Source organism: Rhinolophus sinicus, chromosome 7 (genome assembly GCF_057876585.1).
Source record: "Rhinolophus sinicus isolate RSI-liver-muscle chromosome 7, RSI-T2T, whole genome shotgun sequence".
In the NCBI taxonomy this organism is placed as follows: domain Eukaryota; kingdom Metazoa; phylum Chordata; class Mammalia; order Chiroptera; family Rhinolophidae; genus Rhinolophus; species Rhinolophus sinicus.
The window spans coordinates 4,356,422-4,383,554 of NC_142507.1; the positions used below are offsets into that span (position 1 = coordinate 4,356,422).

A 27,133-nucleotide genomic window follows, 5' to 3' on the forward strand; every position below is an offset into this window, starting at 1 on the left:
TAGCGTGGAAGTTGACTGGATACGAATCTTGAGCTGTGGTGGGATGAGGGCATCATGTAGGGACGGACCTGAGTGCCCTCTTGGTACTAGGACCTGTGAGGGATTTTTATACAATCATCTCCTGCTGTTATTGGTAACTGTTTACTGAAATGGTTAGATCAGGCTCAGTTTGCTGTGGTAACAAGCAAACCCTAAATCTCACTGGATTCAAAATTTAAAGGACAAAGGCTTATGTCTGGCTTATGCTTTATGGCCAATTCTAGGACATTGACCTAAAAGAAATGTTGAAATTATCTTAGTAAATATGACTGTAGAGATAAAGTACTGGAAGAAACGAGTCAGGAAGGGCCCGTTAGGTGTGGGAGCAGATGGGAGAAACCCCATCTGCTCCTTGCTGATACACACGGCACCCCAGTGTGTGGAACTAGCGTGAGTGACACTTGCAGCTGCTGGCTCAAGGAGACGGCATCAGGGTCCCTGCCCTTGTCACTTCTCTTCCCGGTGAAGAACCTGATATTCCCAAATGCCAGCCGTCCTGTGGCAGAAGAGCCCAGTGCCAGGGAGTGTGTCTCACTGGGTCCACGTTGGACGATGGAGAGGCCTGGAGATTCAGCATCACATGTGCTTTTCCCGTCCACTCTGCAGCGAGCTCCGGGATGTGACTTTTCCCAGGAGTACCCCCTGTGGGGGGGTCGACAGCCCCAGCGTGCATGGTATCACCTTTAAACTTGCAGAACATTCTGGCCTTCCTGTAGCAATTTGCTTCCCAGCTTCCTTTTCTGCTTTCTTTTCCTTTTTTAGAGAGTGGGACACGTTTCACTTATTAGAATCAGGAGGAAGAAAAGCGTTCTTCAGAGCTGCCTCCGGTGCTGATGCTTTTGAAAAAGGAGTGATGTTTGACACAGAAATGCATCAGTGGAGTAGGACACATTTCATGTTTGTTGTTTGGGTTCAGCACTGGAACCCAACCCATTTTTCTTGTCCCCACCCTCCCCCCGCCTTTTTTTTTTTTTTGGTCTGAGTGGCAGAAAGCCCAGAAATAGAAGCTTGCATGCCAAGAGAGGGTTCTAAATATAGTGTTGGGTGGGTAGGAAGATTGTTTGCTCATGAATGTAACTGGTGTGTATGAGCGTTCCTTGCCACCCTCCAGTGGGAAGGGCTGGCTTGGTTCTGTCCGTCTCAGCCGCAGGCTCTCCCAGCTGGAAGAGACAGAAACAGGAGGCGGGCAGGTTTGCTTCGCGCTCAGGTCTCCAGCCAAGAGATGTAGATCAAACAGTCACTACCTGGCTGGCTGTTTTCACTCTTCAGGAGGCAGGAATGCAAGGAAACACATAACAATGGCCCGCCTAGAGACTGGGAAGAAAGCCTGTGCTGCTTTGTTTAACCACAGACGGTTTATAAGAGGCAGAAAAAACAACACTGTTTTGCCTCTTGCTTGGACATACAGGAGCATTTGCTGGCTACAGTCTACCTGCCGGCTTTGGAAGCTGCCTCCTTTCCCCCTGTTCACCAGGGCCGCCGTTCATCTTTCCTACCTGCTTTCTCTTGATACAATTGAAAGGAAATAAAGCTAGCGGGAGGGATTAGAAGACCAGCTTGAAAATGCTAACTTTAAAAGGTTGTTTTTCTGTTTTTCCCCCCCAAACACAGAGCAAGCCAGCACCTGAAATACTGAGCTCAGAAACGCCTCCCAGTCTCTTGCCCTCAACAGTTAAATAAGATACACTCTGAAACCTCAGCTTACAAACAAATCAGATTGCCCCAAGGAGATGGAGAGACCTGGTTTGGGTCCAGTTCTTTGATATATGTTTGCTTTGTCTCACTTTGGTGTTTTGTTCTTTTTTTTTCTTTTCTTTTTTGCTTGACAGTGGACAGAAAATGACAGCCTTGCAGATAAATGTTGGTTTGGGATTTTCTGGTAAAAGCCTAAGGAAATACTGTAAAGTAGCCTGTGCTTGTTAATAATGAAATCTTCCATGTTAAATGTATTCACATTGAACAATTAATGTCCACATGCGCTTCGTTCTGAAACCCAGCCGCTTCACCAGAGACCGTTAACTCAGTAACAAAAAGGCCGTGGGAGGGTCTCAGGTCAGAGGTTAGCTCAGGTCAGGAGCTGACCACTAGAAGGAGAATAAAGCAGGGGTCTCACCTGTGACCCACTCGGTCACCCGGGGTTGTGATGCCAGAGGGACGACACGTGAGCATCCAGCAACCTCACAAATCCTTGCAGGCACTTTCAGATTCCATTGACTGGGAAAACCCAAGGGAGAGAGAACTACCGCTCACTCACTCATGTTTTTGCATGACTGTTTATTTTACTCAGTACAACATCTTCCCTGTGTCTTTGGAAATCGTGCAATATGTGGGAGACAGATTGCGGCCCCTGAAACGGCACTTGCCTCGTCATTAGCAGCGGATAGCGTTCCCACTGAAAATCGAACGTTCCGTAGATGGGCGATTGTTGGTGTCCATGCAGACTGGCCAAAACCTTCGGGACCCACCGGTGGGAAACCCAGGTGCAGCCTAATTCTGGGCGTTTCTGTCGGTCTCTTGTCTTGCCGCAGTACACAGAGACCAGGATAGAAGCTGCTGGCTGCCCCCGGAGGCATCCTGGGGTCAGGCCAGGATGCCCTAGCCTTGAGGAGCATCTGGCTGCCCACTTCACTTTGCAATGACATTATTCATGTCATTGTCAGCTGAAAGTTTAAAAAGCGCCCTCCACTTGGCCGCTCGCGGATGGGTCCAGGTGTTAAGGTTTTAGGGGCTTAAAAAGGAGCAACACTTTTCTCCTTAACGTTCTTCTGTTACGACAAAGTTAGTAACCGGTGTTGCAAGAAGAAACATTTTTCCCATGCAGAAGTTCCAAGAGCTGTTAGTTCACCACCGTTTTTCATTTTTCCTAAGTTGATTTTCAGGCAAAAAGATCTGTCTTGGACGAGCCACTCCAAGACGTCCTTAGACACTTACTCCCCTGAGAGCCGTGCCATCCAGTGCAGCCGTCAGCAGTGCGTCCGACTGCCGGGCATTTCAGACGAGGCTGGTCGGCCCTGGACACAAGCTCGAAGTTTAAAATCCACAGTGGTGTTTGAAGCCTTTGTGTGGAGAAAAGGATGGACAATGTCTCACGGATACCGTTTATGTCATTTACATGTTGAAATGATGCTCTTTTTCTCCTGTGTGGTAAACAAAATGGATTATTAAAATTAAATTTTTTTCCTTTTTTTTTTTTTTTTTTAAATGTGGCTACCAGCGTGACACATTGGCCTGCATTGTACTTCCCTTGGACAGTGCTGCCTTAGACTATGAGGAGATCCCACACCTCGGAGTCACTGAGAGTGACAGTTAACATCCGGCCCCCAGGCCCACACCAGTTGGCGTCTGTTGCCTTTCCTAGGACCAGATTGGACTGACCTGCATGGCCCTGAGGGGTCACTGCTGGTGCCAACCCTGAGCAGCGTTGCAGGTGCCAGAGAGGTTGTATGAAGGAACGTGAGGCCACGCCTTGGGCTGAGTGGGACACAGGGTCCCGAAACCCCGGCCTGGACTCGCTTGCCCACCCAGGAGTTCTTGTTCAGCTTATAGGACAGCGGAGTAGATGCTTCCCAGGCACTGGGCTAAATTCAAGCCAAAGTTCAGGTGGTGGTGTTGTCACAGTACAGGTGAGAGAGCAGTGAAGGCCACATTCAGCTGCAGAATCACCTCTGGTACAGAGAGACGGGGTGAGGGGTGGAGGCCCATCCCTGGATCAGTTACTGACACCACGGGGTAGGGTCATCGGTGCCCCCATGTGCCACTCTCCCTGGGGACAGTTTTCCTCGGAAGATGCTTACTGAATGCCGAGTCCATGTTTATTAAATGCTCGCTGTGAGCCAGGCAGCTACATTTTTTCTGTGCATTAACAGGTCAAATAAGAACGTAAGGTACAGTGCCTGACCTCAAAGAGATTGTGGGGGGGGGGGGGGGGGAAGGCTGTCATTTGCAGATAGTTAAAATCATATGCTTCTTAGGACGGATGGGGGGACGTTCTTTTGCAGGCAAGAGGGCTGAACATACCCCTCACTCGCTGGGAGATGGCCCTGGGTGAGCAGCTGCTTCATTCCTTCCCACAGTATCTGAGTTTCGTAAGAGCAGGGATTTTGGTTCTGCTTGTTCACTGCAGAATCCCCAGCACCAAAAGCAATGACAGGGACAGCTAGTGCTGAGTAAATATTTGTAAACTGAACCGTGGTTTGGATGAACACCCCCTTCCTCTCCAGAAAGTGGGCCCAACGTGGCTCCTGGAGGCCTAGACGTTGGAGACAACGTCTTCAGGCTGGTTCACTTCCCCCGACTCTTTCCTCGCCCCACCCAAAACCAAGTTGTTTGTTCTCCTGCTGTTTCCGATAGTCATTGCCCATTCATTCTTCTACCATTTCCACTCGTCTAAGATGGGGGTTTGGTGCGTATATAGTTCTTTCAAAAAGGGAAGGATGTCGCCGAGCCTTGGTTTGGGCCGAAGCCTGTGAGGGGACCTGGTGAGACCCACAGGGCAGGGTCCAGACTCTAAGGTCAGAAGCCCGGTGTGGATGAGTGTCGGTTACTGAGGACAGAGCCAGCGGGACTGGACAGGCCTGACCCAGCTGCCCTTGGCACTTTCTGTCGTTGGCCGGCTTGTCCTTTCCAAGCAGTAAAAAAAAAAAAATCTCAGTTCCTTCTTATTTCATCATCTGCCGTTCCCTGTTTCACATGAGGGGGCTCTTGCATGCCCCCCCCCCACCTACCCCACTCCCCCCCCACCCCCGGTTGGGGAGAGGACGCCCTTAGACTTTGCATTGGGCTCGCTTTGTTGGCTCCACCACTGAGTTCGTTTCTGGGCAGATACTTGCCATTGCTTTTGGAAGGGGCATCTCTATGTCACAACTTCTCTTCTCTGGCAATCTGGAAAACATCTGTAATATTGACTCGTAACACACGTTTCTCAAGGCAGATTGTAACATTCGCATAAATCCTCTGTCCCTCTGCTGAACAACACAGCCACCTCCCCAGAGGAGAGAATGAAGCACTTGAAACATTGTTTTTCACAATTGACTTAAATGGTTCAAGGTTCACGTGTGGGGATGGATTTCCTCACAATTGCTGATGCAATCACGGAGGCCACGGGGTGTGCTAACAGCCCCTGCTTTTCTGGTGCCATCTTTCATCCACGTCCACTGCAATGCCACCGTATCTGAAAAGAGCAATTTTCTAAGCCCTTGTCCCCAGTCCTGCTTCCATTTTATGCAGAGGTTTGTGTAGCATGTAAAACAAAGCAGCAAGTGCAGAAAGTTTTCCAGCAGAGTGAGTGTTTTTTGCACCACTTTGTAGTTCTGGTTATTTATGGTATAAACCATATTTAAGTCCTGTAAACAGAGCCTTCGATTAAATTGGAAAGAATTATTAAGGGCTCAGTGGGTTCCAGAACAGTTAGACTCTGGTTGTTCCGACAGCCTGTCTCATGCGTGGAGGCCAGAGAACGATACCACAGAATGCAAATTGAGCAAATCCCAGAAACTAGACTGGAAGTCGCAATTGGCCCCATGTGGTTAAGAACAATTTATTCAGTGACCCAGTTCCTTCAGGCAGAAAGCTAGAAGTGCTGGGATGTAGGAGACAGAAGTGGAAAGCCCAGATTAAGCACATGTGTTTGTCAGAGAGGGTAAACTGGATTCAGATCTACCCACCAACTTTCCATTTTGATACTGTTGCCCTTAAAATGGCAGTAGGACTGCTTTACGTGATAAAGGATTTAATGGACGGATTAGTGCTTTCATGACTATATTCTCATCTCATCTTATTAATATGGGGAATTTGTGAGCACGTTTTGCCTGCTTTACTCTGCAGATTGCATTGAATGCTCTTCCTCCAGGAAGCCTTCCCTGATGCACTCCTGCCGCCAGTCTCCTTGCCACCCATCCCTGGGCTCAGAACCCCCACAGCACTGAGTCCCCACCCCTCTCCAGCCCCTGCCACTCCCCACTGCATTTGCCTTCATTGGGCGTGTGAAAAACTTGAAAGCACGGCTTCTATCTAGTTGGTTCTCGTGTTCCTCGACGCCATACAATACCCCGCATGTCAGAGGTGCTGAACTGAATGACTGAGGTGGAAAAGTGAGGTTCAGGAAGCTGAAACGTCTTGCCCAAGTCACAAGATTATCAGCGCCATAAGAGTAAAGGCTTGGACTATCCTATTCCAGCTGATACCCCCAACACCTAGAAGAGTGCCTGGCACAGAGTAGGTGCTTAAAAAGTTTGAATGAATTCGTCTAATAGGTGGATAGTGGAGCCAGGGCGCAATAAACCCAAGTCTGCTCTGTGCAAACCCTGTACTCTTTATATTACACCCAAAACCTTGAAAGGAGGTCGAAAATATTATTCAGCAGGCTCCTACAATGTGCTTGCTCTCTGCACAAGCCACTGTCGCATACACAATCTCATTAATCTCCATGACAGTCCTGGGAACATTCTTGTAGCTTACGTTTCTCTTGGGTAAATACCAAGAAGTGTAGGGCAGATATTTGTTTAATTTTATAAGAAACTGTCAAACAGTTCTCCAAAGAGATTGCACCGTTTTTGCGGTCCTCACCACAGTCCTGAGAAAGTCTGAGTTGTCCTCGGAAATTAAATCTCCTTTCCCTTGACAGAAATATATTTAATCAGCTGAGAGTGCTTGAGACGATTTTGATGTTTTCCTTATCTTTGCAAAGGGCCTCCGTTTTCCTGTTGTGTACACTCTGTCTGTCTTTACTAGACTCAGCGTGGCTCTGAGCGCCTTGTTCTACTTCATTTTGAAGTGCAGTGTTTTTTCAGCCGTAACTTGATGTGGGGAATCTGGCCCTGCTTGTGTCCGTGAACGGGAATTCTAGGATGGTAAGGCACTACCAAAAGCATAGCAAGAGGAATTGCAGAGGAATTTTATGCTGAGTAAATTTGGCAAGCAACATTGTATAACCTTAAGGTGTACTTTGATACAAGCGTGTATCAAAGTTAAGTGTCTCGGGTTTAAGTGTGTTACTTTGATACATTTATAGGTCATGATTTGCTTATGTAGCATTATTTATCACCTGGCATCATTATAACACCATATTACTGTCTCTATTGTGCTTAGATCTCCATGGCTTGTTTGTTATTTGTTCCGTTTCTTCCCCGCAAAGTAATTTTTTTAATGGACACACTTATGTATAGGAGTCCTTCCTGCTTGATATGCATGCTTTCTAGCAAACGAGATGATAAATTTTATACAGTATTCTATTTGTTATATGTTTAAGGCACCTCCCTTATTTACCACTTGGGTTGAGGTGGGTGGCTGACCACTTCAGATACTGGACATGGTATCACTTCTGGAAAATATCATTCCCACCCGTCGTTAAATTTTCCTTTGGAGCATTTTTTCTGGAATTTAGCTGCCAACTTGCCACGGCCCTATCAACCAAAATGAAGACATTTTCCTCTCTGATGAGGGGGTTCCTTAAACTGAAATTTCTCTTTTTATCATGACTATCTTTAAAGCTTAATGCAGTATTGCAAAAGTAAGGGCTGCCACCAAAAATATATGGAAACACTGCTTTCAAATCCCACGGGGGCTCAGAAAGAAGTAAAATTATTTCATTCCTTAATCATGAATTTGGGAACTTCAAATATGTTATGTCAGGTATATTGCAATGATACAGATACTTAATCTGCATTATAGAACAATTAAGGAGAAAACAGATGGAATACTGCGTGCTGTGGTGGGGATGGAAGGGACGGGCCCCCTGTTTCACTGTTTGTCCTCTCGTTTAAATCATGTAAGTAGCTATTTGAACATTTCATATTGGTTAGTTCACGTGTGTCTTCCCATTACCTCTGGCCGCCCCACTGGTAAAAGGGGTGGTCCATTAGTTCAGCACACGATTTTAAGCAAAGTTCGCCCTTCCCCTGGCTCTGTGCATCACAAAGTGTATTTGTGCCAGTTAGTGTATTTGTGGGTTGTGATAAAAACGTCATGCACTAAATTGCAGGCAGCTTAGATCATGACAAACGAAGCGGGGCTGACAAGATTTCTGAATGGATGTTTGAAATGTTCCATGATCCAAAAGTCCCTGAGCTCTTTACTCTCAGAAGTGATTATACACTGCAGTGGGGGGGGGGGGGGCTCTCGTTAATGATGTGATCAGCAGTTTGTGACACATTTGGCTTGTGTTCCCTTATGACGGCGTTACTTTCACAAAGTTACCTTGGGGAGATGCATGAACTCTTTCATGGCCCCAGAATGTAATTCAATGAGGTGCTACTGCAGTGCTCTAAAATAGAGCAGTGCACAAAAATGGATGGTGAGACACATATGTGTTTTAAGTTTTCTAGGAGCCACATTTTAAAAAGTGAATGGAAGCAGGTGAAGTTTCCTAGAATAATAAATTTCCTCCAACCCACATCCGAAATATTATCATCTCAACATGTAATCAGTATTTGATAATCAGTGTTATTCGCGTGTGGACCATACCCAGAGCTAGTCTTTCCTTTGTGCTGCCTCCATTTCTCCATCTACACAGCAAATAAGACATGGTCAGGAAGGATGGGGAGAAAGGGTTAGAGGGCTTTCTCTCCATAGGTTTGGTGCTTCTGTATTTCAAGGAGGCAGAGCGTTTCAGTTAACCCAGAGTGTAGATACCCACCTGCGCCATCTGGATACCTGCCATGTAAGGAAGGGTTGCTGTATGCATTGGGGAACATCTGTTGCAAAAAAAAAAAAAAAAAAAAAAAAAAAAAAAAAAAAAAAGAAAGAAGATTCAAAAACTATTCACTGAAATAGGTTACATATCCTTCTTTGAGAGGAACGAAGCAATCTTGAACTAAAGGAGTTTATCAACTAGGCAGAGAAACCACAGGATAATTCTATTGACCTCACGGCAGCAAAACAGGCTATTTCTGGACTGTATTCCAAAGGACAGTTAATGTTTTCTTTGGTCAGTGTACTGAGCTGGATTCTTTCTTTCCTGTTTATATTTTCTTTCTCTGTGTCAAGCCGAAGTATTAAAGCAACATTTGCAGCAGGGGAGTCTTATCTGCTGAAGGCATCTAGGAAAAAATGAATTACCAATTTGTTTGAAGATCCTTTATACTTAACCAGAAACAAAACAAAGGTCTGCATATTTTATTCTGAAAATATGGAGCCATGAAACAGAGAACCTATAATTAACGTCGAAGAGTTTCTCATTTCACCTCCTTGCATCACCCAAGAAGGAAATCATTCACCGGGAGCCAGGTCTCTACCAAAATGGATTTTGACCTTTTTTAATTTTTTAATTAATTTAATTTTTTTACTGACCTTTCTGCTTTGTCATGTGGGCAGCTTTCTGGCAAAAGAGTGAAGCAAGTGGCAGATCCTGGGCTGTGCAGGCTCATCATGGTCTAGGGAAACTGTTACTTAGATTTGCACACAGGGTTGGATGTGTTTAAAAGGCATTTGTTGAGCGTCAAGTTTGTGAGTGTCTGTTTAGAAGATTATGAAGGTTCTGCCCCTGTTACAACACCACTGGTACAATGAAAGCTAGTGTGGAATGTACTGCAAACGTGTGCATTGTAAGCCATCAGTCTCCAGGCATCAGTCTCCCAGTGTCTTGAGGTGTTCAGGAACCTGGAACCCCACACTTTGGGGATTTTTATGGAGGCTTCCTCACGTGGATACGATCAATTATCAACTCCATTGTCAACCCCTCTGCCCTCTCTGTAGACTGGGGGTGGGGCTGGAAATTCCAAGCTTCTAATCCCTGATGGGTCTTTCTGGCGACCAGCCCCCAGCCAGGAGCCATCCAGAGCCCCCCACCCATCCCCTCAGAGTCATGTCATCAGAACGAAAGATGCTTCTATCGCACAGGAAGTCCCAAGGGATCTAGGAGGTCTGTGAGTAACCAAGATCAGAGACCAAATATTAGACCAAAAGGTACCCCTAGTGCTTGAGTCGCTTGGGAAACGACAGCTATAGGAGCTCTGTGCCAGGCAGCAGGGGCAGAGACCAGTCTGTATCTGTCTCGTATATCACAGTAGGGTCTTCATAAATACTACTGCCCAGCCTTTCCCCTTACAAGAGGGAGCTCTAATGAGGTCCGAGACCCAGGCATGGCAGGTAGCCCCGCTTTGGTCATCTGTGCTCTCTTGGTGGAAAGGGTCCTCCCTTCTGGGTCTCACTGCGTAGGCATCGACCTGCATGGTGGCAGAGCTGGGCCACGGCCCGCAGGGTAACACCGTGACAAACTCACAGTGCAGGCTTCGGACCAGAGTCCAGCTGGCTCTGCCACCTGCTGCCACCTGACCTGGGCAAACTACTTTCCTCTCTCGGCCTCAGGTTCCTCATCTGAAAATTGTGTATGTGTGTGTGGTGTGGGGGGTGGGGAGGGAGGTCATGCCTACTTTGCAAGGTCGAAATAGGGATTAAATTAGAGAATATATGCAAAACATTTAGCATAGTTCCTAGCATACAGCAAGAGCTAAATAAATGATAATAATTATTCCTATGATGTAATATTATTGCCATGGTGGGGTTTTTTTTTAAATGTATTCTTGGGCTAAACAACTTTGAAGAAATACAAAGTATCTCTTGCCATTGTAATTGGCCCCTGTTTTTGAAGAATGCTGGTTGCCTTCATAGTGTGATAAGGGCTGTAATCAGTGACTTATGCGCGATAAGCTCTGTTTTCCTTTCACGGGAGTGGGGGGCGGGGGAGCTGATATAATTCAAGCAATGTGCTATGTTTCCCAGGACACCTTTGAATAAAATGCCATTTCCTCAGGAACAGCTAGAAATACTGATGCTAATTTTTCCTGTGCCCAGGAAAAGCAGGCTGGCTCCCGCTGCAGGCTGGAAGGAGGGACCGTGATGTCATCCTGATTTGACTGCCAGGGGGTGAGCTCATGGGGCGGGGCTCGGCTGCAGCTGTGCCAGTCCTCATTTGCAGCCGTGTGTCCTCCCAGCTCGCCTCTCGCTGCCACCCCCCATCACCCCGGGCTGCTGCGACAAACAACAGGCACTGCCTGATGAATGATTTAAAACCGAGGCAAAGTCCTGCGAAATGCAACCAGGCGTCGGAAGGCACAAAAAAAGGCAAACTGTGCCTTTTAGTTATTTCGTATTAAACAATAAATAGGCAGTTGCAGGACTGTTGTCGTGGGTGAGAAGAACCTTCTGCTCGTTCTCTCTGCTTCTTGTCCTTTGTCTGAAAGCAGCATCTTTCCTCTTTTCTGCTTCAAACAACAGCATGGTTTGTGCCTGCCCCATGTGGACCTGCGCCCATCACAGGTCTGGCCCTGAGCCACGTGGCTGGGACAGGGGAGAAACGTGAGAGCGGTTTCCCACGTCCTTTTCATTAGAACCTGTATTGTGAGCATATCTGTACTCCTGCTGTTCGACCTGGCAGTGTAGTTAAGGGCTAAACACATGACCTTAGGGTCAGGCAGCCTGAGGCTGGGTCCCAACTCGGGCAGTGTGCTATCTCTATGGCGGTGAGAATTGCGGCACCTCTCTGAGCCTCACTTTGTCCATCTGTGAAATGGGGGTGATAATCAAGCCTAGCTCAAACGATGGTGGTCCATGGAGTGTGCTCAGTGAATGTGTGTGGTCCTTAATACGATACACAGGCTCAAAGCCAGTCACAGCAGGAAGGTGTACATACTATATAGATGTAAATATGTATTTGTAACATGTGAATTAGAAGGAGGATGTAACTGTATTATATAATATACTTTCAAGGAAATTATTCACTCATGAAAAAGGCCTGTTTTGTGTTTTACCTTTTATTATGGACATTTTCAAGCATACATTAAAATAGAATCCTGCAGTGAAGCCTCCATATACCCCTCACCCCACTTCAATGAGCATCAGTATTTTGGCAGCTTTGTTTCGTCTACTCCCCACCTTTTTTTCTTAAGGTAGAGTATTTTAAGGGCAAATCCCAGACATTGTATCATTGGACCCATTACACTTGACTATGTACCTAAAGCAGAAAAGGAGTTTAGTTTTAATTCAACCATAGTTATTATACAATCCTATAACATTAAAGTAATTCTTTATTATCATCTAATATCAAGTCCGTATTCAAATGTCCCCAATTGCTCAAAAATGTCTTTTTACATCTTTTTTCAAAAAAAATCACAGGAAATATTTTCCAATGCTTACCTTTTTTAAAAAAGAGATTTCTAGCTACTTCATATGAATTTTTGCCTTTTCAGAGCTAAATTTTAAACATTAAAAGACACAAATATTGATATTTATGCAATAGGAAAAAGCAGATTGCTAATTTGTTTTTGTCCGTTGCTGTTCTGAATGACTTATTTTTAAAGAAAGAGGTTCTGTACTGGTTAGGGTAACAAATGAGTAACAAATGTGTTCATTTTTTTAATCCCTAATTTCATATCTGTGATTCAGATGGCCAATATTTGGATGTGCTCATTAGCTAAACATGTGATTTAACAATCTTACTTAACCCAGCACTTAGCCGTACTTGGTTAAATGTAAGCATTTAATTTAACTTTCAGGAAAAGCATCTCTCCCCATGTAAGGGCAAGCTGTGTATGGCTCAGTGTGTTTAGAATCCACAAAATCGGCGTTAACAGTAAGTCCCCAGGGACGGCCTGAGTTATCCCATAAGATGCACGTGGACATTATGTGCTTTGTGGAAACGCATGGGCTTCATACATATGTTTCAGTGCTGAACATAAGTTACCAGGATGACGTCGTTTTTTGACAAATCAAGGTCATCCAGAGCCTCTATGATGGGGCCCCATTACTTCCCTTGCAGTAGCCCCCCACTTCCTCTTCCTCCTGTCCCCGCCCCCACCCCACACACCTGACACCGCAGTGACAATGCCCGACCATTCTCTTCCTGCTTCTCCATCCCTGCTTTTCTTGTTCACAGGCTACTCCGTGTACCCAAGGCAAACCCGCCAATTTAGTGTGTAAAGATGCAGGAGGCCCCGTTAAACTTTAATTTCAGATGAACAATCAATATATTTTTTTTAGTGTAAGTGTATCCCAAATCTTGCATGGGACAGGCTCACACCAAAATTTTATTCACTGTTTATGTGAAATTCAAATTTAACTGGGAGTCCTGGGTTTTCTCTGGCAATGCTAACCTAGGGAAACCCTTCAAGGGTTAGCTTTTCTTCTGGGAAGCCTTCCTGGCTTTCTTCCTTCCCCTCTGCTACCAGCACATTTTGCTGGCACATTTCATTAAATCTGTAAGCACACCACCATTTTTAATTAGTCATATTTAGATGTGTCTCCCTACTGCCTACTGACACAAACACCACGTTTATTCCTAGACTCCTGGGGTTAAGCGTTCACACTTCTCTCCCCCTTTCCACTCCAGGGAAGTGGGTTAGTGAATGATACTAACCCACCATCGTATTGTTCCCAATGAATCGTTTTTGGGGTATTTTGTCTGTTTTCTTCATGTAAATCTGTATGGCCTATACCCACCTTTACTGTTTGCTCACAGAGTACCAGCCACTGTCATATGCAGTGGAGGTGAAGAGGCAAATTAGACAAGTTTCTGACCGTCAGGAACTCATAGCTCATGGTCTCAGGTAGAAACATAACTAGCTTGGTATTTCGCTGGGGGGGGGCTGATTTATTTGATATTTAAAGCCCATCATGTGCCAGGCACTGTTCTAGGCACTCAGCATGCCCAGGGAAAGCCCGTGCTTCCTGGGGCTAATTTCCTAAAGAAGGAATACCCAGCTCCTGGTGCCAGTGGGAGGTCCAGGTCACCTGCCAGGATTTCTAAGGGACAGGTTGAGTCCTAAAGGACAGTAGGAGTTTGCTAGACAGACGAGGGGTGGGAAGTGGGTGCTCCAGGAAGAAAACCGGACGAGTGCAAAGGAATGGACTGTGCACAGGCCCAGAAGGTACCTCTGTCAGGGCAGGGACTGGCCCCTGGCTGCCGCTGCTGGAAACCCCGTGCACTGACTCATGGGCTCAGAGGGAACAGCTGAGGAACAGCTGAATGAGGGAATGGGCGCAAGGATGGTGCACTCGGAGAAAGGCAGACAGAGGGCAGATCATGAAGGGCTATAGAAACCACACTTAGAATCATGAACTTAAGTTACCACCACCGGAGAGCCGCTGGAAAAATTTCAGACCTGGGCAGCAGAAGGGGCAGGGACAGCGATGAGTGGCTGTTGTTTTGGGAGGAGGGACTCAGCAGAGAGGAAACGGGGGCCTGTGTTAGGCGGTGGTGGGAAACATCCGACTGGGAGAAGGCGTTCAGGGTTATTTCTGAAATAAAACCAGTAGGACTTTGGATCGATTGTGTATCGGGTCAGAAAGGGGATCGAGGCCTGGAGAACCGCCAGGTTTCTAGTTTCTGTGGCTGTTTGGACAAAGGTTCCAACTGGCCACAGGAACACAGAGGATCACACAGGAGAGAGATCTGGGGGGGCTCCTCGGTGAGTAGTGAGAGTTAAAGCCATGATGATGGATGAAGCCAACCAGGGAGTGGGTATAAAGTTACGTGAGAAGGGGGGCTGGAAAATGCCACTGTGCAGGGATGTGCCTGTGTTTGTCATTTTGCAGGCATGTATTTCTCATGTACACATACATAGGTAAAAGAATTGGCATGTAGTTGAATGAACCCAAGCCCAGCATGAGCTTGGAAAAGAAATGGCGAGTCTAATGAGTATGGCCTTGCTATGCCACGTCCAGAATGCTTTTCTAAATAGGTAGGGTCACTGGTTTTATTGGATGTATTATTGACACCGTCTTTGACGCCCGATAGAAATACCACCGAACCCCTTTCTGACTATCTCCTCCATATTGCATCAGGCTTTCTTCAAGACCAGTCGAATACAGTCGATAAAGTACTTCGAATTGCGAGGAACAGGGAAAACATGAAAATTCCAAGATGGCCAGATAATTACTGACAATGATAAAATGTTCTAAAAAAGAAGTCATCCCTTCTAAGAATCTGCACAGCAGCCCCCCTTTTATGTACGTGAATGAATATAACACACTTCCACCCAAAGAGTGTGAAAGCTGGTAAGAATCAGTGTATGAGTCACCACCAAATAGCATGTCCCTCACTGGTGACTAAGTAAGATGACCAAGGTCTTTGGACTGTAAAACAGTGGAACCTATTAACCGACCCCCTGGGTTAACCAGCGTTTTTCCTCCTGAGGCTTCAGACTCAAGGCTGACAAGCTGCTCCCATATGAGGGTCCTCAAACCTTTTTGTTCATAAAGTCTGCACAAGAATTTTGAAAACTGTGCACCCCCTCACATCTTTTAAAGTAGACATCTTATATTGTACATGATGGGTGTAAATAGTAATGTTGTTATTCAAATAGTCATTTAAATAGCAATATCAATATTTTAATTTTAAAACAACATAGCATCATTTTTAAAGAATCCAATGGAATCTAAGTACCATCGAAATTTGATACCCACCATCATTCATTGTTTTAAAATACAAAAATAATCTTTTTTAACTGGCAGAAATTTTACTTTTATTTTTCTTTTTAACTCAGTGTTCATTCTACTTTCTCCACAGAACTTTATCCTAATGTAATATGTTTAGGCCTTAAAAGTTTTCATTGCTCACCCAATCATACTTTTCTACAACAAAAAATATATTTATAAATTTAAATTAAAATATTTTCCATTTCCTGTGACCATGTAATTCTGAGTGCTTCACATTTTTTTCTGGTCTGAGTTATACTTAAAATTACTAGTAGTGAATCTTTGGCAACACAACATATATCCAGTAAAAATTTGATAAGCAAGTGAATATAAAAATAAAATTACATTAAAGCCATATCTCTTAAAGAGATAGAGGATTTTTTTAAAATTCACTTATCTATGGATGAATATTTACTAGAATAAGACACTATTTGGCATCAGTTTCTTCCTATTTTTCTTTTTTAATGTGAGCACCAAAAAAGATTTGTGCATAGACAGGTAGATGGGAAAGGAGGTGTTTTGTGATATCAGTGTCACTCAGTTATTTGAACAGCTTGTCAGAGAGACAAATGCCAAATATCACGTAGCACTGTATCATCAAAAACTATCTTTAGTGATCTAACCTGATTAGGTTCTCCTTCCGTCTTGTTGAAACCAAAGAATTGGAAACCACTTGAATTGCAAAAGAATTGTTTTGATCCAATACTCAGGGTCACTTGTGTTTTATGATGCCAATATTAGCTGACGCCTCAGTTGTGACACACTGGGTGCTACAGAATATTATAAAACACTGGAAATGTCTTTAAAGTATGTACTTCTCTTCCTTGGTAAATGTCTTTAAATTCTAGTTTCACTTTAAGTCACACCTGAGTATTTTATACAATACGTGACTTAGGCAACAGTAACAAACACTTACTAAGCGGCTAGTTACCATGTGCCAGGATGGTTCTTCCTAATGAACCTGTTTGTATTTGTTACTTAACCTTCCCAGCAGCCCAGCGTACCTTCTCACTCCCATTTTACAGGTGAGGACCCTGGGACAGATGGAAAGTCACTGGGTGGAGGTCACACAGCTGCTAAGTGACACCACAGGCAGTCTTACTCCAGAGTCTGTGTTCTTAATAAGTGAGGCTCTAACATCTTGATTCCTGTGGATGAAAGAACATCCAAACCTACAGAAAAATTTTATAAGAGTTTATTTGAGAGAAAAAACAAACAAACTTCAGGACATGCCTAGAAACAAGGTCTCAACAGACCGAGACAATGCTCCAGAGAATGGCAGTTTTGCAGCTCATTTTTTTGTTTTAATTAAAGTTTTCGGGTGACAATGGTTAGTAAAGTTATATATGTTTCAGGTGCTGCTCATTTTATACATTCCGAATCAAAGAGAACACATAAGCAAGGTACGGGAAATCCACTGGTGGTAGATTCAGGAGGCGGGAGGAGATGGAATGGGGAATCTGTAGGAGGGATGAGGAGTAACACGGAGACACATAGTTCTTTCACACGGGTGGGTACAGGACAGCTAACGTGTGGCATTTACAGCACGTGGAGATGGTATGCAGGGGACGAGATAGCAACGAGGAATTTCGTGCTGGAGGTCATGAGTCCGAAGGGTCTGGAAAAGAAAATGACTCTGCCATTTCAAAGGCATGTTATCCTGGATGCGTAAGAACATTGGACGGGCTCGCTTAGGGTAAAGAGTGACCTTCGCTAAGGAAGCTGTAAGCCTGGGACGTGACAACCTGCCATGACCTGTCTGGTTAGGAATTTACCGTCTGACCATCCCGTGTGGTTACTTTCGGTCACTGAGCTTGTCAGGCCTGCTGTGTGGCCCCCTTTGTGTTCACATGTTGAATTACAAATAAAACATGTAAGACCCATATGTATAGCACTTTTATGATTTTCCTCTTTAACAAACTATTTTGATTAACTGACCAAGCAAATGCGTTAAAAAGTCATCTGCTGAACTATAAATGTTAGATAATAATCGTTTTAGGAACTGTAAGGAATGATGCCGGTGCTGTTAGCATCCAGAAACTGCTTAGTCAGTGTGGTTACAAAAGCATAATAATAAATCATCGTGTGATGGTAAAAATGGATATTAAAAAGTTTCCAACAACTCTGAATAAATGCTAATTTTTAACCAAATATGTTATCTATTCCTCTCATTTTAGTAAAATCTCAGAATACCTTCAGACACACAATGTAAAGATGAATATATTTTAATTAGACAATTAAACCCCAGTGCAGCTTCTAAACAAACATCTGTGCCCGCTTATATCTTCTACCCTCCCTCCCCACGTTCCCTTACGCCCTCTCGTTAGCATGTCTCAGACACTCCGACTGGGGCATGTGCACATTGCCTTTCTTTTTCTGTAAAGGAACCTCCAGCGTCCTCCTCTTTCTATTTTCTTAAAGTGACATCATTCCAAAGTAAATTTAGTTTTATCAAGACTCAGCATTTCGTTTGTGGCATCTCTGTTCCAGCCTTTCCTCCAGGCTCTGTTAGGCTCTGGGGATAGAGCAGTGAGCAAAGCAGAAAGAGCTTCCCGGAAGAGGGTGTGCGCATTGGGCCACCGTCACGATGCAGCGTGATAAGTAACAGAGCATGTGGTGGTGCCCTGGGACAGTGCCCTGAGAGGGCCTCAGTGATGAGCCATTGGAAGTCAGCCTTTGTCGTAGCTGCGTGACCTCTGCGTGGCCCAGGAGCAGCTGGCCACCTGGGTGGCTGACCAGTGACCTCACAAACTCCCTTGCTGACTGGCTGGGTGACTGAGATGGATGGGACTAATGAAAGGACCGTTGCCGGTTTACCTTCTGAATGGCTAGCACCAGGGCTGTGCTCCCATTTCCCAGTTGTCCCTTATAGACAGAAAGTGGGGCCCCTGGAAACAGTCCTTCCCAGTGAACTTCTGCTTTACCCGTCAGGGGAGTGAGAACAGCTTTCTGCTGGCTGCCCCCCACCCCATGGCTTTGGCAGCTCTTACTGCGTCTGCTGTGGTTAAAAGAAAAGACCACGGGCAGCGAGAGGAAAAGACTCCTTTCCCTTTCATAAGGGAAGTTCCTGTGCCTACAACACAGAGACAGCTCCATAAACCTGGCTTGAAAATTCACTTCATCCTTTAGCATTTCCTATGTACAAACACTCATAAAAAGATAGCTCAGAAGTTCTCTCGTAACCTGCACGACCGTGACTTGGAAACTTCGAGGACATGCAGGAAAGAGGGAGGACAGCAGAGGTGGCGTGTCCGCTGGGGCTGACTCCCAACGGAGATGGGACACAGAAGTACAGATCTCCTTTACATTTACCTAGAAGTATACCAGGGACTTGGCAACCTCAGACTCCCCCTGGGCCGAGGATGACGTTCAGATCTGAGTGATGGGGAAAACGGCGGGAATGACCAGTGTGGCATGGTGGCCTTCGGAATGCATGGATTTTAGAGGCAGATAGACAGACATGAATGCAAACCCTGGCTTTGCCGTTGAATAGCTGTGTGACCGTGGACAAATCAATATCTTTAAAGCTCCTCACTTCTTCCCGTGGTGTTACTGTGAGGATGAAATGAGACAATGTGTACAGGATACTAACCCAACGACTGTACTCCATCACTCATCCCTCCCTTGTCAGGTAAGCCAGGTGACTTCTGAGGTCCCACATCGGTTATGTGGAAGCCAGCCTGGGGCTGGAAGGCAGACCCGGTTCTCAGCCTGTTCACGTCTCCTGGACTCTGGACCTGCTTCTGCCAGTGGCAGCAGTCAACCTCTTCTCCCAGCTCTCAGCTCCTAACACGTGTCCTAGAAACAGTGATAAACAAACCTCTCTAAGTTAGACCTCCATGAGCTAGCCCCCATCCTTGGCGAAAAGGAAGAAAATGCCCCAAAAGAAGAGGCATGGAAGTGAAAAGCCCTTCTGAGTGTGTATCAGAGACCCCCAAATCTGCTGTTTACAAGACAAGCAGTCACTCCTTTGCCCCAGCTCCTTAAAGCTTTGTGACAATTGCCCTCTGTCACATTTTGGAAAGGGTAGCCCTGCCCTTATTGGCCTGGCAGCTAATAGTCATTTCTGTCATAATCAGCAGTTATTGTTACTTTGATCTTTCCTGGAAGCACCGAGGAAAGCTTGTCAGATTGCTTCTATACCAACACACAGCACACACTAGAAAATCCAGGTACCACTAATGGCTCCCTCTGTTGGTTGTAAACCTCAGGAAATTGTTAGCCAATCAAAACCAACAAAACGTATAGAGTGCCCACTCTGTGACAGAAATGGGCTGTCACTAAAGAGATGAGTGTGGCTCCTGCCTACCAGAAGGAACAGACTTGTGTGCACGGAAAGCTAGACTACGAAACCACACAAAATGCATCTGGTAGCTATTGGGGCAATGATGCTGAGTAGCAAACCACCCGACATCAGTGGCTTAAAACAACAGTTATCCATCCCCGCCCATTTGTCTGCAGGTTGCCTGGGGGTCAGCTGGTCTGGACTAGTAGCGGTGGCAGGGCAGGGCTTCAAACTGTGGTTGGGTTCAGCTGGCAGCACAGGACTTGCATCCTCCTTGGAGGGGCAAGCCAGCCGGAGCACGCTGTCCTCATAGCGGTGGCAGAAGTGCAGATGGGTCAGCAGAAAGCTACGATGCCCCGCGGAGCCCAGACCCAGAACTGGCACACCACCACAGCCCCCGTCCCACTGGCCAGAGCAAGTCCACGGCACAGCCAGCAACAGTGGGGTGAGAACACGCGTCCTCTAGAGGAAGGAACTCCAGTGTCAACTCGTACAGTGAAGGGTATGCATCGGTATTGGGAAGAAGGATGCAAATTACCGGAGTCGTAGAAGAAAAGTGCAAAGTGTTGGTGGGCGTAATATAGAGAGTAACTCGTCCTAACTGAGGAATTGCTATCACTAGGTGGAATTAAAGAGTGGGTAGAATTTAAGTAAGCCAAGCTGGGGTGTTGGGCATTCCATGAAGAGCGAACTCCATAAAGAAAATCATAGACGTCACTGACTTTAGAAAGGGGACAAAAATCGTCTGGGGTCCCTAGGCCCTGGGACAGGGGGTCATTGAAAGGTAGAGACAGTCAGGCACTGCTGGGCAGTTCTTATACGTTTTGGGTTCATTTGAGAACTCACTGAACGCTCTGAAGCTTGATCCTAGAACACGAACATTTACATGCAAGGTCAGCCCTGAAAATACACGCAAGACAGGAGACACTTCTGGACCGGAATTAGCCCATGAATGCCTTGACTGTCGTCACCCTCGGGGGTTGGCCTTCATTCAGCAGGTCACATGGAGTCTTCAAAGGTTTTTGATTTGAAGAAAGGGAAAGTCATGATCAGAGTTCAGCAAGATCACGGAAGAGGCCATTTGAAGAAGGGATTCAAGACAGTGGCCAGAAAGGGAGGAGAGAAAAACTAGAGGTGGACAGGCCGACCAGCTGGCCAGTTGGTCATAACTCCCATAGGAGGACAGTAGCTCAGAAAGAGACTATAAAAAGAAGTGAATGGGTTGGAAAGAACTTGCAGAAATAGAATCAAAGGAAACTAGAGTCCAGGCTGCCAGTGAGGAAGAGGAGAAGGCAGAGGTTTTGTGAGCATTATCTCCCAAATCTCACAGCGCCCTAAGAAGCAGGTCTTAACGCGTTCCATTTATACTGGAGGAGCTGAGTTACAGCGTCAGCAGCAGCACGAAAGCTTTCACCCAGTTTTGTGGGCTGTGGAGTCCCTGTCCCATTTCACCCCCCAGCTAATGATTAAGCACCAGGAGTTCAACTCTGCTTTTCCATTGTGTCCTCAGTGCTGGGCGCAGACTTGCACATAGTAGGAGGCAATGAGTACTTTCCCCAGAGTGAGGGAGGGAGGGAGGGAGAGAGTGAAGCTTTGTGCACGAATGGTGTTGTGACAGAGCGATGGGTGTCCCAGTGTCTTCTCACAGTCATGAGCAAAGCCCTGCTGTTCCCGCACGGATTAGGGCGTGATGGGCAGACCACAGGTGGACGTAAGACATTGCACATATACTTTTTCTACTTAAACTTCCCCCCCCCCCCCAACATGGAGGCTTTTACACTAAAAGCCTTGGGAGAGGCTTTACCTACCGGGGTATTTAAAGAGGGTAGAATGCCTTTGCGACTTAGAAATGGAAGTATGATCAAGTTTAAGCGGTGTTTTAATTGTCCTTTCTTCGTCTTCCCTGAGGCGGGTAAACCAAACCAGCAGAGGAAGCTGACAGAGAATAAGAGGGATAACAAGTCTTGCTGATCTGGTACCGAGATAGCATTCCTGACAGCACAGGCCATCGTGGAGAATTTAATAGAAAGTTCTTTCAGCAGATATGACTGATGAATTGTGATCCCAGTTTGAATGGACTCCCAGTTCTTATTTTCAGATTTTAGGAATAGACGTGCAGTCTTAAGGCTACAGAACAGAGACCGGTGCCAAAAATGTAACTCTTTTGCTCGAAACTGCTAAATTATGAACAAAAAACATTTAAATGACCCAAAAAGGATTCGTTGAAGTTTTCTGGACGTGCAGTTAGATATCTGTCCAAAATCTCCTGTCAGTCACGTCCTGATATAATACGTTTCCTGTGAGCAGCCGGGGTCAGTTATGCTAAGAATGGTGTCTTCTGGAATATTCTGGCTCTGGGTGCTAGGAGGCTGGGTGACCCAAGGAGAGAGGGTCATGGGTGAACTACGATTCCATCTGTGAGCTGTTGATTTCTTTTGGGGTGATCTGATTTCCTTTGATATTAGCAAGGGAAGGAAGTATTTTAGAAGACAGACAGAGCTCAAGGATACAGGTCCTGTTAAGTGTTGGGGAGAATCCTACATTCTCTTAACCCCAAGGCCTTTGAAGTCAAACGCCTAGAATGCCAATATGTCACGTGACTGGGCTTAATGCTCCTGTCTCTAGTGTTTATAATGAGGATGAAATAAATGAAATGCTATCAAGAGAGCCCCTCGGAAGGAGCTGGTAGAAGGCCCCAGTCTCTTGTCATGCGGGACTCCTTACCTGTTACCCTCTGATTCAGACGTGCGAGGTCGGAACCCCCCTGGTTCAATACAGTCTCCTGGGAAGTTTTAAAAATATCGATACCCCACACCACCCCAGAGATTCTGATTTAATCCGTCTGGGGTGGAGTTGGGCGTCTGCATTATTTTTCAAAGTTCTCCCAGGGAGTGTCACGTGCTGGAAGGTTTGCGGAATGCAGGATTAGACCAACCCTTCAAGTCTCTGAAAGGTGGGTGTGGAGGAACCTCTGGCCTCACGCCTTCCCTGAGGCCTTGTGCTCCCCAATAGCCCCCATCCTCCAAACAGCACAGAGAGCCTAAGAGCAAAATCACGGCCGTAAATGAGCTGTTGTCAGGACATTGTCCCAAAGTGCTGTGCCCTCTGGAACCTGTTCTGAGCCTTTCATGAGAAAAAGAATAAAATGCTCACTTCGGGAGAACAAAAACGTGCATCTCAGATAGTCTTACTGAAAACACAAGACAAGGGCCATTTAATTCACACCTTGTGTGGGCTTACTAAATTACCAGTGACCCTAGAAATGCGTCCTGTGTTTCTAGCCGTAAGAAAAGGGGAGTAAATTACTCTTTCATCCCCTGTCCCGTCTGGTAGACGTCAGGACCCGAATATAGAGTGTATTTGGATGGCCTGTATTTTAATGAGTAACTTAATTTGATGAGTCAGATTTTTTATTTTTGCAGCCAAGAAATACGGTCAGCATGCATCCATAATTCTTTTTCATCTTAGAAATCACTGTTTAAACGGGATCGGCTGAATTGATGAATATTATACCCGACTTGTTATGCCCCTGGAGGCAAAATGGCAGAAAAAGCAAGATCCGCAGCAGAGAGAGAGATTGTGCTAACTACAGTATTTCCACTGAAATATCACAGCCCTGGCCCTGTCGCCTCCTGCCACCACCCCTCTGTATGACCTGTAATGGGAACTGTATGTTACTCACAGTTGTACTTACGAGATGACTTATCAATCAAACGGAAACCAGCGGTTGCTAAGAGAAACTCAACTGGGGAGTCCTTTTCTCTCGAAGAAAACTGCTGATGTAAATATATGAAGCCAGGAAGGAAAAGATCAAAGGTCCACAGAGGAGGCTGGCCGGAGGAAATTATTAGCATTGCCTAGTCATCTCACGGAGTGAGACTGTCTAGCGGTGCCAAAACCTTCCAGGTCGTCAGAAATACCTCTTTACCCCCTTCGGAGTGATTAGTGGTCCGTTGACCGAGAAGGAATTAAAAAAACACATTGAACAAAAAAAGACAAAAAAAAAAAACCAACACAGAAAATGTGATAGATACTCAGGTGAGCTTTACAAGTCTCAGGGACAAGAGAATCTTCAGAAGAGGCCAAAGTTTTGAATAGTGCAGAATTTCTCCTTGATGCACTCATTTGTTCAACAAATATTGCTTGGACGTGTCGGGCACTATTCTCGGCTCTGGGGATAAGGCTGCTTTCCATCCGCTCTGATAGACTTTCATCTCGGAGGTGATAGAGGTTCAGGAAAAGGTGTTTGCCCTGAGAGATTGCATTTCCATCACCTGCAGTAGGACTTTCTCCTCTTATTATCCTCCTCTGACCCTGCAAACTTGCCGCAAGATGGTATTTCTCACAGAGAAGAAGAAGATGCTTACACATTGCGCTGTGGCTGCTGGGGAGAGAGCATGGACCGCACTCCAGATGGCTGTGGGATTGATCTAGGAAAAAGTGTCAGCGGGACGCTCAGGCCCTCTCTAACATAACAAGTTGGAGGAGTCATCTTAGGATCGCAGCATGTTCTTCTAGATCCCGAAGCAAGACTGTTGGGTGAGGTTCGTGGCCTCGTCATCCCTGTGGTGTGACCCTCCGGGTGGGACCAAGGGGGTGTCTTCCTGAAGGTCAGTACCAGATACGAAGAGGACACTTCTCCAAGTACACCACTCACTGAAATGAGTCTTAAGCAATGACATTTAGGCAAGACTGGCTTCTGAGATGACAGTGAGGACATGATTGCTACTGAAAAGCAATTATAGATTAAAGGGATGTCCCCTAAATGATTTCTTCCTGAAGAAGCTCACTCTTTGAAATTATCTTGTTTATTCGTTGACTTCTGAATTATCTGTCCTCTCTCTGCCTCCTCCGTAAGGGCAGGTACTGTGTCTACTTCACCAATACCTGGACCAGTTGCCTGATGTGAAGCTTATTAAATGTTCCATGATTGATCTGAGTATCTGATGTCCCCAACCTGGGAGGGACATGGGACTCCACATCCCAAAGCTCTCCACTTAATGGAATGACCAGCTGAACTGAAAAGGTGACATTTGAATGCAAGAAAGATGAAGTCTATTATCTGGGCCCCAATTTCCATCCGCACAAGGACAGCATGGGGGAGATTTGGCTTAATAGCAACACCTACGAAACACTTAGAGTGTTTAGTGGACAATAAACTCAGTATGAGTCAACAGGAGGAAAAACAAATGTGCACTGTCATTACTAGAAGTGAGTCCCCTGTGATAGTCGATTGATTTTCAATGAGGGCAGCCAAGACAACTCAAGAATTGTCTTTTTAACAAATAGTGGTGAGACCATTGGAACATTGACATGCAAAAGAATAAAGTTAGACCCCTACCTCAGCCGTATAAAAAGATCAGCTCAAAATGGATTAAAGACCCAAGTTTAAGAGGTAAAACTAAAAAGAAAAAAAAAGAGGTAAAACTATAAAACTCTTAGAAGAAAACATAGGAGCAAAGTTCATGACCTTGGGGTAGGCAGTGGCTTCTTAGAAGATATAACACCAAAAGCACAAGTGACAAAAGGAAAACTAACTAAATTGTGCTTCATCAAGATTTAAAACTTCAGTGCTGCAAAAGACACTAAGAAGAAAGTGAAAAGACAGCCCACAGAATGGGAGAGCGTATTTGCAAACGTGTATCTGCTATTGGTCTAGTATCCAAACTATACAAACACTCTTACAACTCAATAAGAAAAAAAGACAAACACGTCAATTAAAAAGGGCAACGGAGTTGAATAGACGTTTTTCCAAAAAAGGTATACAAATAGAAAACAAGTACGGGTAAAGATGTTCAAAATCATTAGTCATCAAGGCAATCAAATCAAAGTGATTTCATACCCAGCACAATGGCTGCGTATTTTTATTTCAAACAAGGAGTTCCTCAGAACACGATCCCCCTTTGTAGAGCCCTGGTCACATCCTGCCTGACATAGAAGTTCGGGCCTGGGCATGGGACAGAAGCCAATTGGAGCCTGCCTCACAGTGGACAAACAACTGGATAATTAGGACATGGAGACAGTTCAGAGCAAAACATTGAAGACATGCAGGATGTTTCATCTGTTAAAGAACAAATAAGTCAATAAATAAAAGACTGACAGGGAACATTCTAGTCCTTCAAATGTGAGTGCCATTTATATGAAGAAGGATCAGAATTGCCCTGTGTCATCCTGGAACAGTGAACTGCATGAGGAAAAGGCTGTTATTGCCTCAACACAAAGGAAAACTTTCTAAACACTGAATTGTCTGAAAGGAGATGGGGGTCCCTCTGGGGACGATGAGTTCCCGCCATGACAGTGAAGGGTCAGCGTGGGAAGGCTGCGATGGAAGGGGCAGTGGCTTCAGGTGACAGCATGCACTGGCTGACCCCGAGATAGTTTTCCTCGTAGCGGAGTCTATCATTTAATCCCAGGAAACTCTTCTGGGTTGTAACCGATCACTCAGCTCTCATATGCCTAGAAGTTTGTGATACTTTTTTTTTCGTAATGCATCTGTTACCTTGTACTTTCTCACATTAATATGTAGCAATCTTTTTACCTGTTTAATATACTCCTAAAATAGCTTCTGGAATCCAACCTTATCAACCAAAAGTTGGATCATCAGCAAATCCAAACGTGTCTGTGTGCCCTCGTCGGGTCATTTCTAAAATGGTCCAATGCAGCAGCTTCATGGAACTGGGTTGTTGTCACGTCTTATCCAGAGATGCGCCCTTTCATTTCCACCGTGTTTTTTTTTTTTTTTTCCTTTCTGTCTGTAAACCGGTTCTCTGTTCAGACAAGGCTCCCTCGATCCCATGATAACTCCAGTTTTTAAAAATAGTCCATAAGATGGAACTGTATGAAAGGCATTTTAAAGACTAAAGGGATGGGCGTGGGTGTGCCTCCTGCCACTTTGAGTTGGTTGGGAGCTGTGCATGGTCCAGCCTGCTGGGACCACAGCTCCGTGTCCACAGAGAGGATGGAGGGCTGGATGCAGTTACTTTCACTGTGTCCCCTTTACCCACACACACATTCACGTCCTCAGAGCATTCTAATGGATGGATCAGGCATAACTTGCTTTTCCAGAAGTCATGTTATTTATTTGCGTAGTGTGCTATGGCCCCACCCTTTCACTTTCACCAGCATCAAAGGGAAGCCATCTGGGCCTCAGCAGTGGGTGGGAACCCTTCTTATCAAACAATCGCGCTGGCATTTAAAGACGGGTTATGTAGTTTGAGCTCACAGGTTCTCCCAGACGTTTCTTTAAAATCATGAGTGTTTAACCTGGAGGCTATGGAGCAGTTTCGAGGAATCCATCCACCCACCGAAATCATATACAAAACCCACGTGCACGGGTCTATGCATTTCCTTTTCCTGGCTCAGAGTTTCACCTGAATGCCATTCACAGTGGGCTTCTCTGTG

The 27,133-nt window shown here is 45.5% G+C and overlaps 1 protein-coding gene and 1 long non-coding RNA gene across 4 annotated transcripts in view; one reads left to right on the forward strand and one right to left on the reverse strand.

Annotated features, from left to right (window-relative positions):
• Positions 1-27,133, forward strand: part of ZNF704 (zinc finger protein 704) — a 131,378-nt gene that overhangs the window by 57,843 nt on the left and 46,402 nt on the right. The gene's annotated exons all lie outside the window — the stretch shown is intronic.
• LOC141568620 (uncharacterized) lies at positions 16,777-25,834 on the reverse strand. The gene is made up of 3 exons (XR_012491792.2): positions 23,427-25,834; positions 19,040-19,245; positions 16,777-17,065 (listed from the first exon to the last, which is right to left on the reverse strand). It is a non-coding gene; the product is annotated as an uncharacterized LOC141568620 (long non-coding RNA).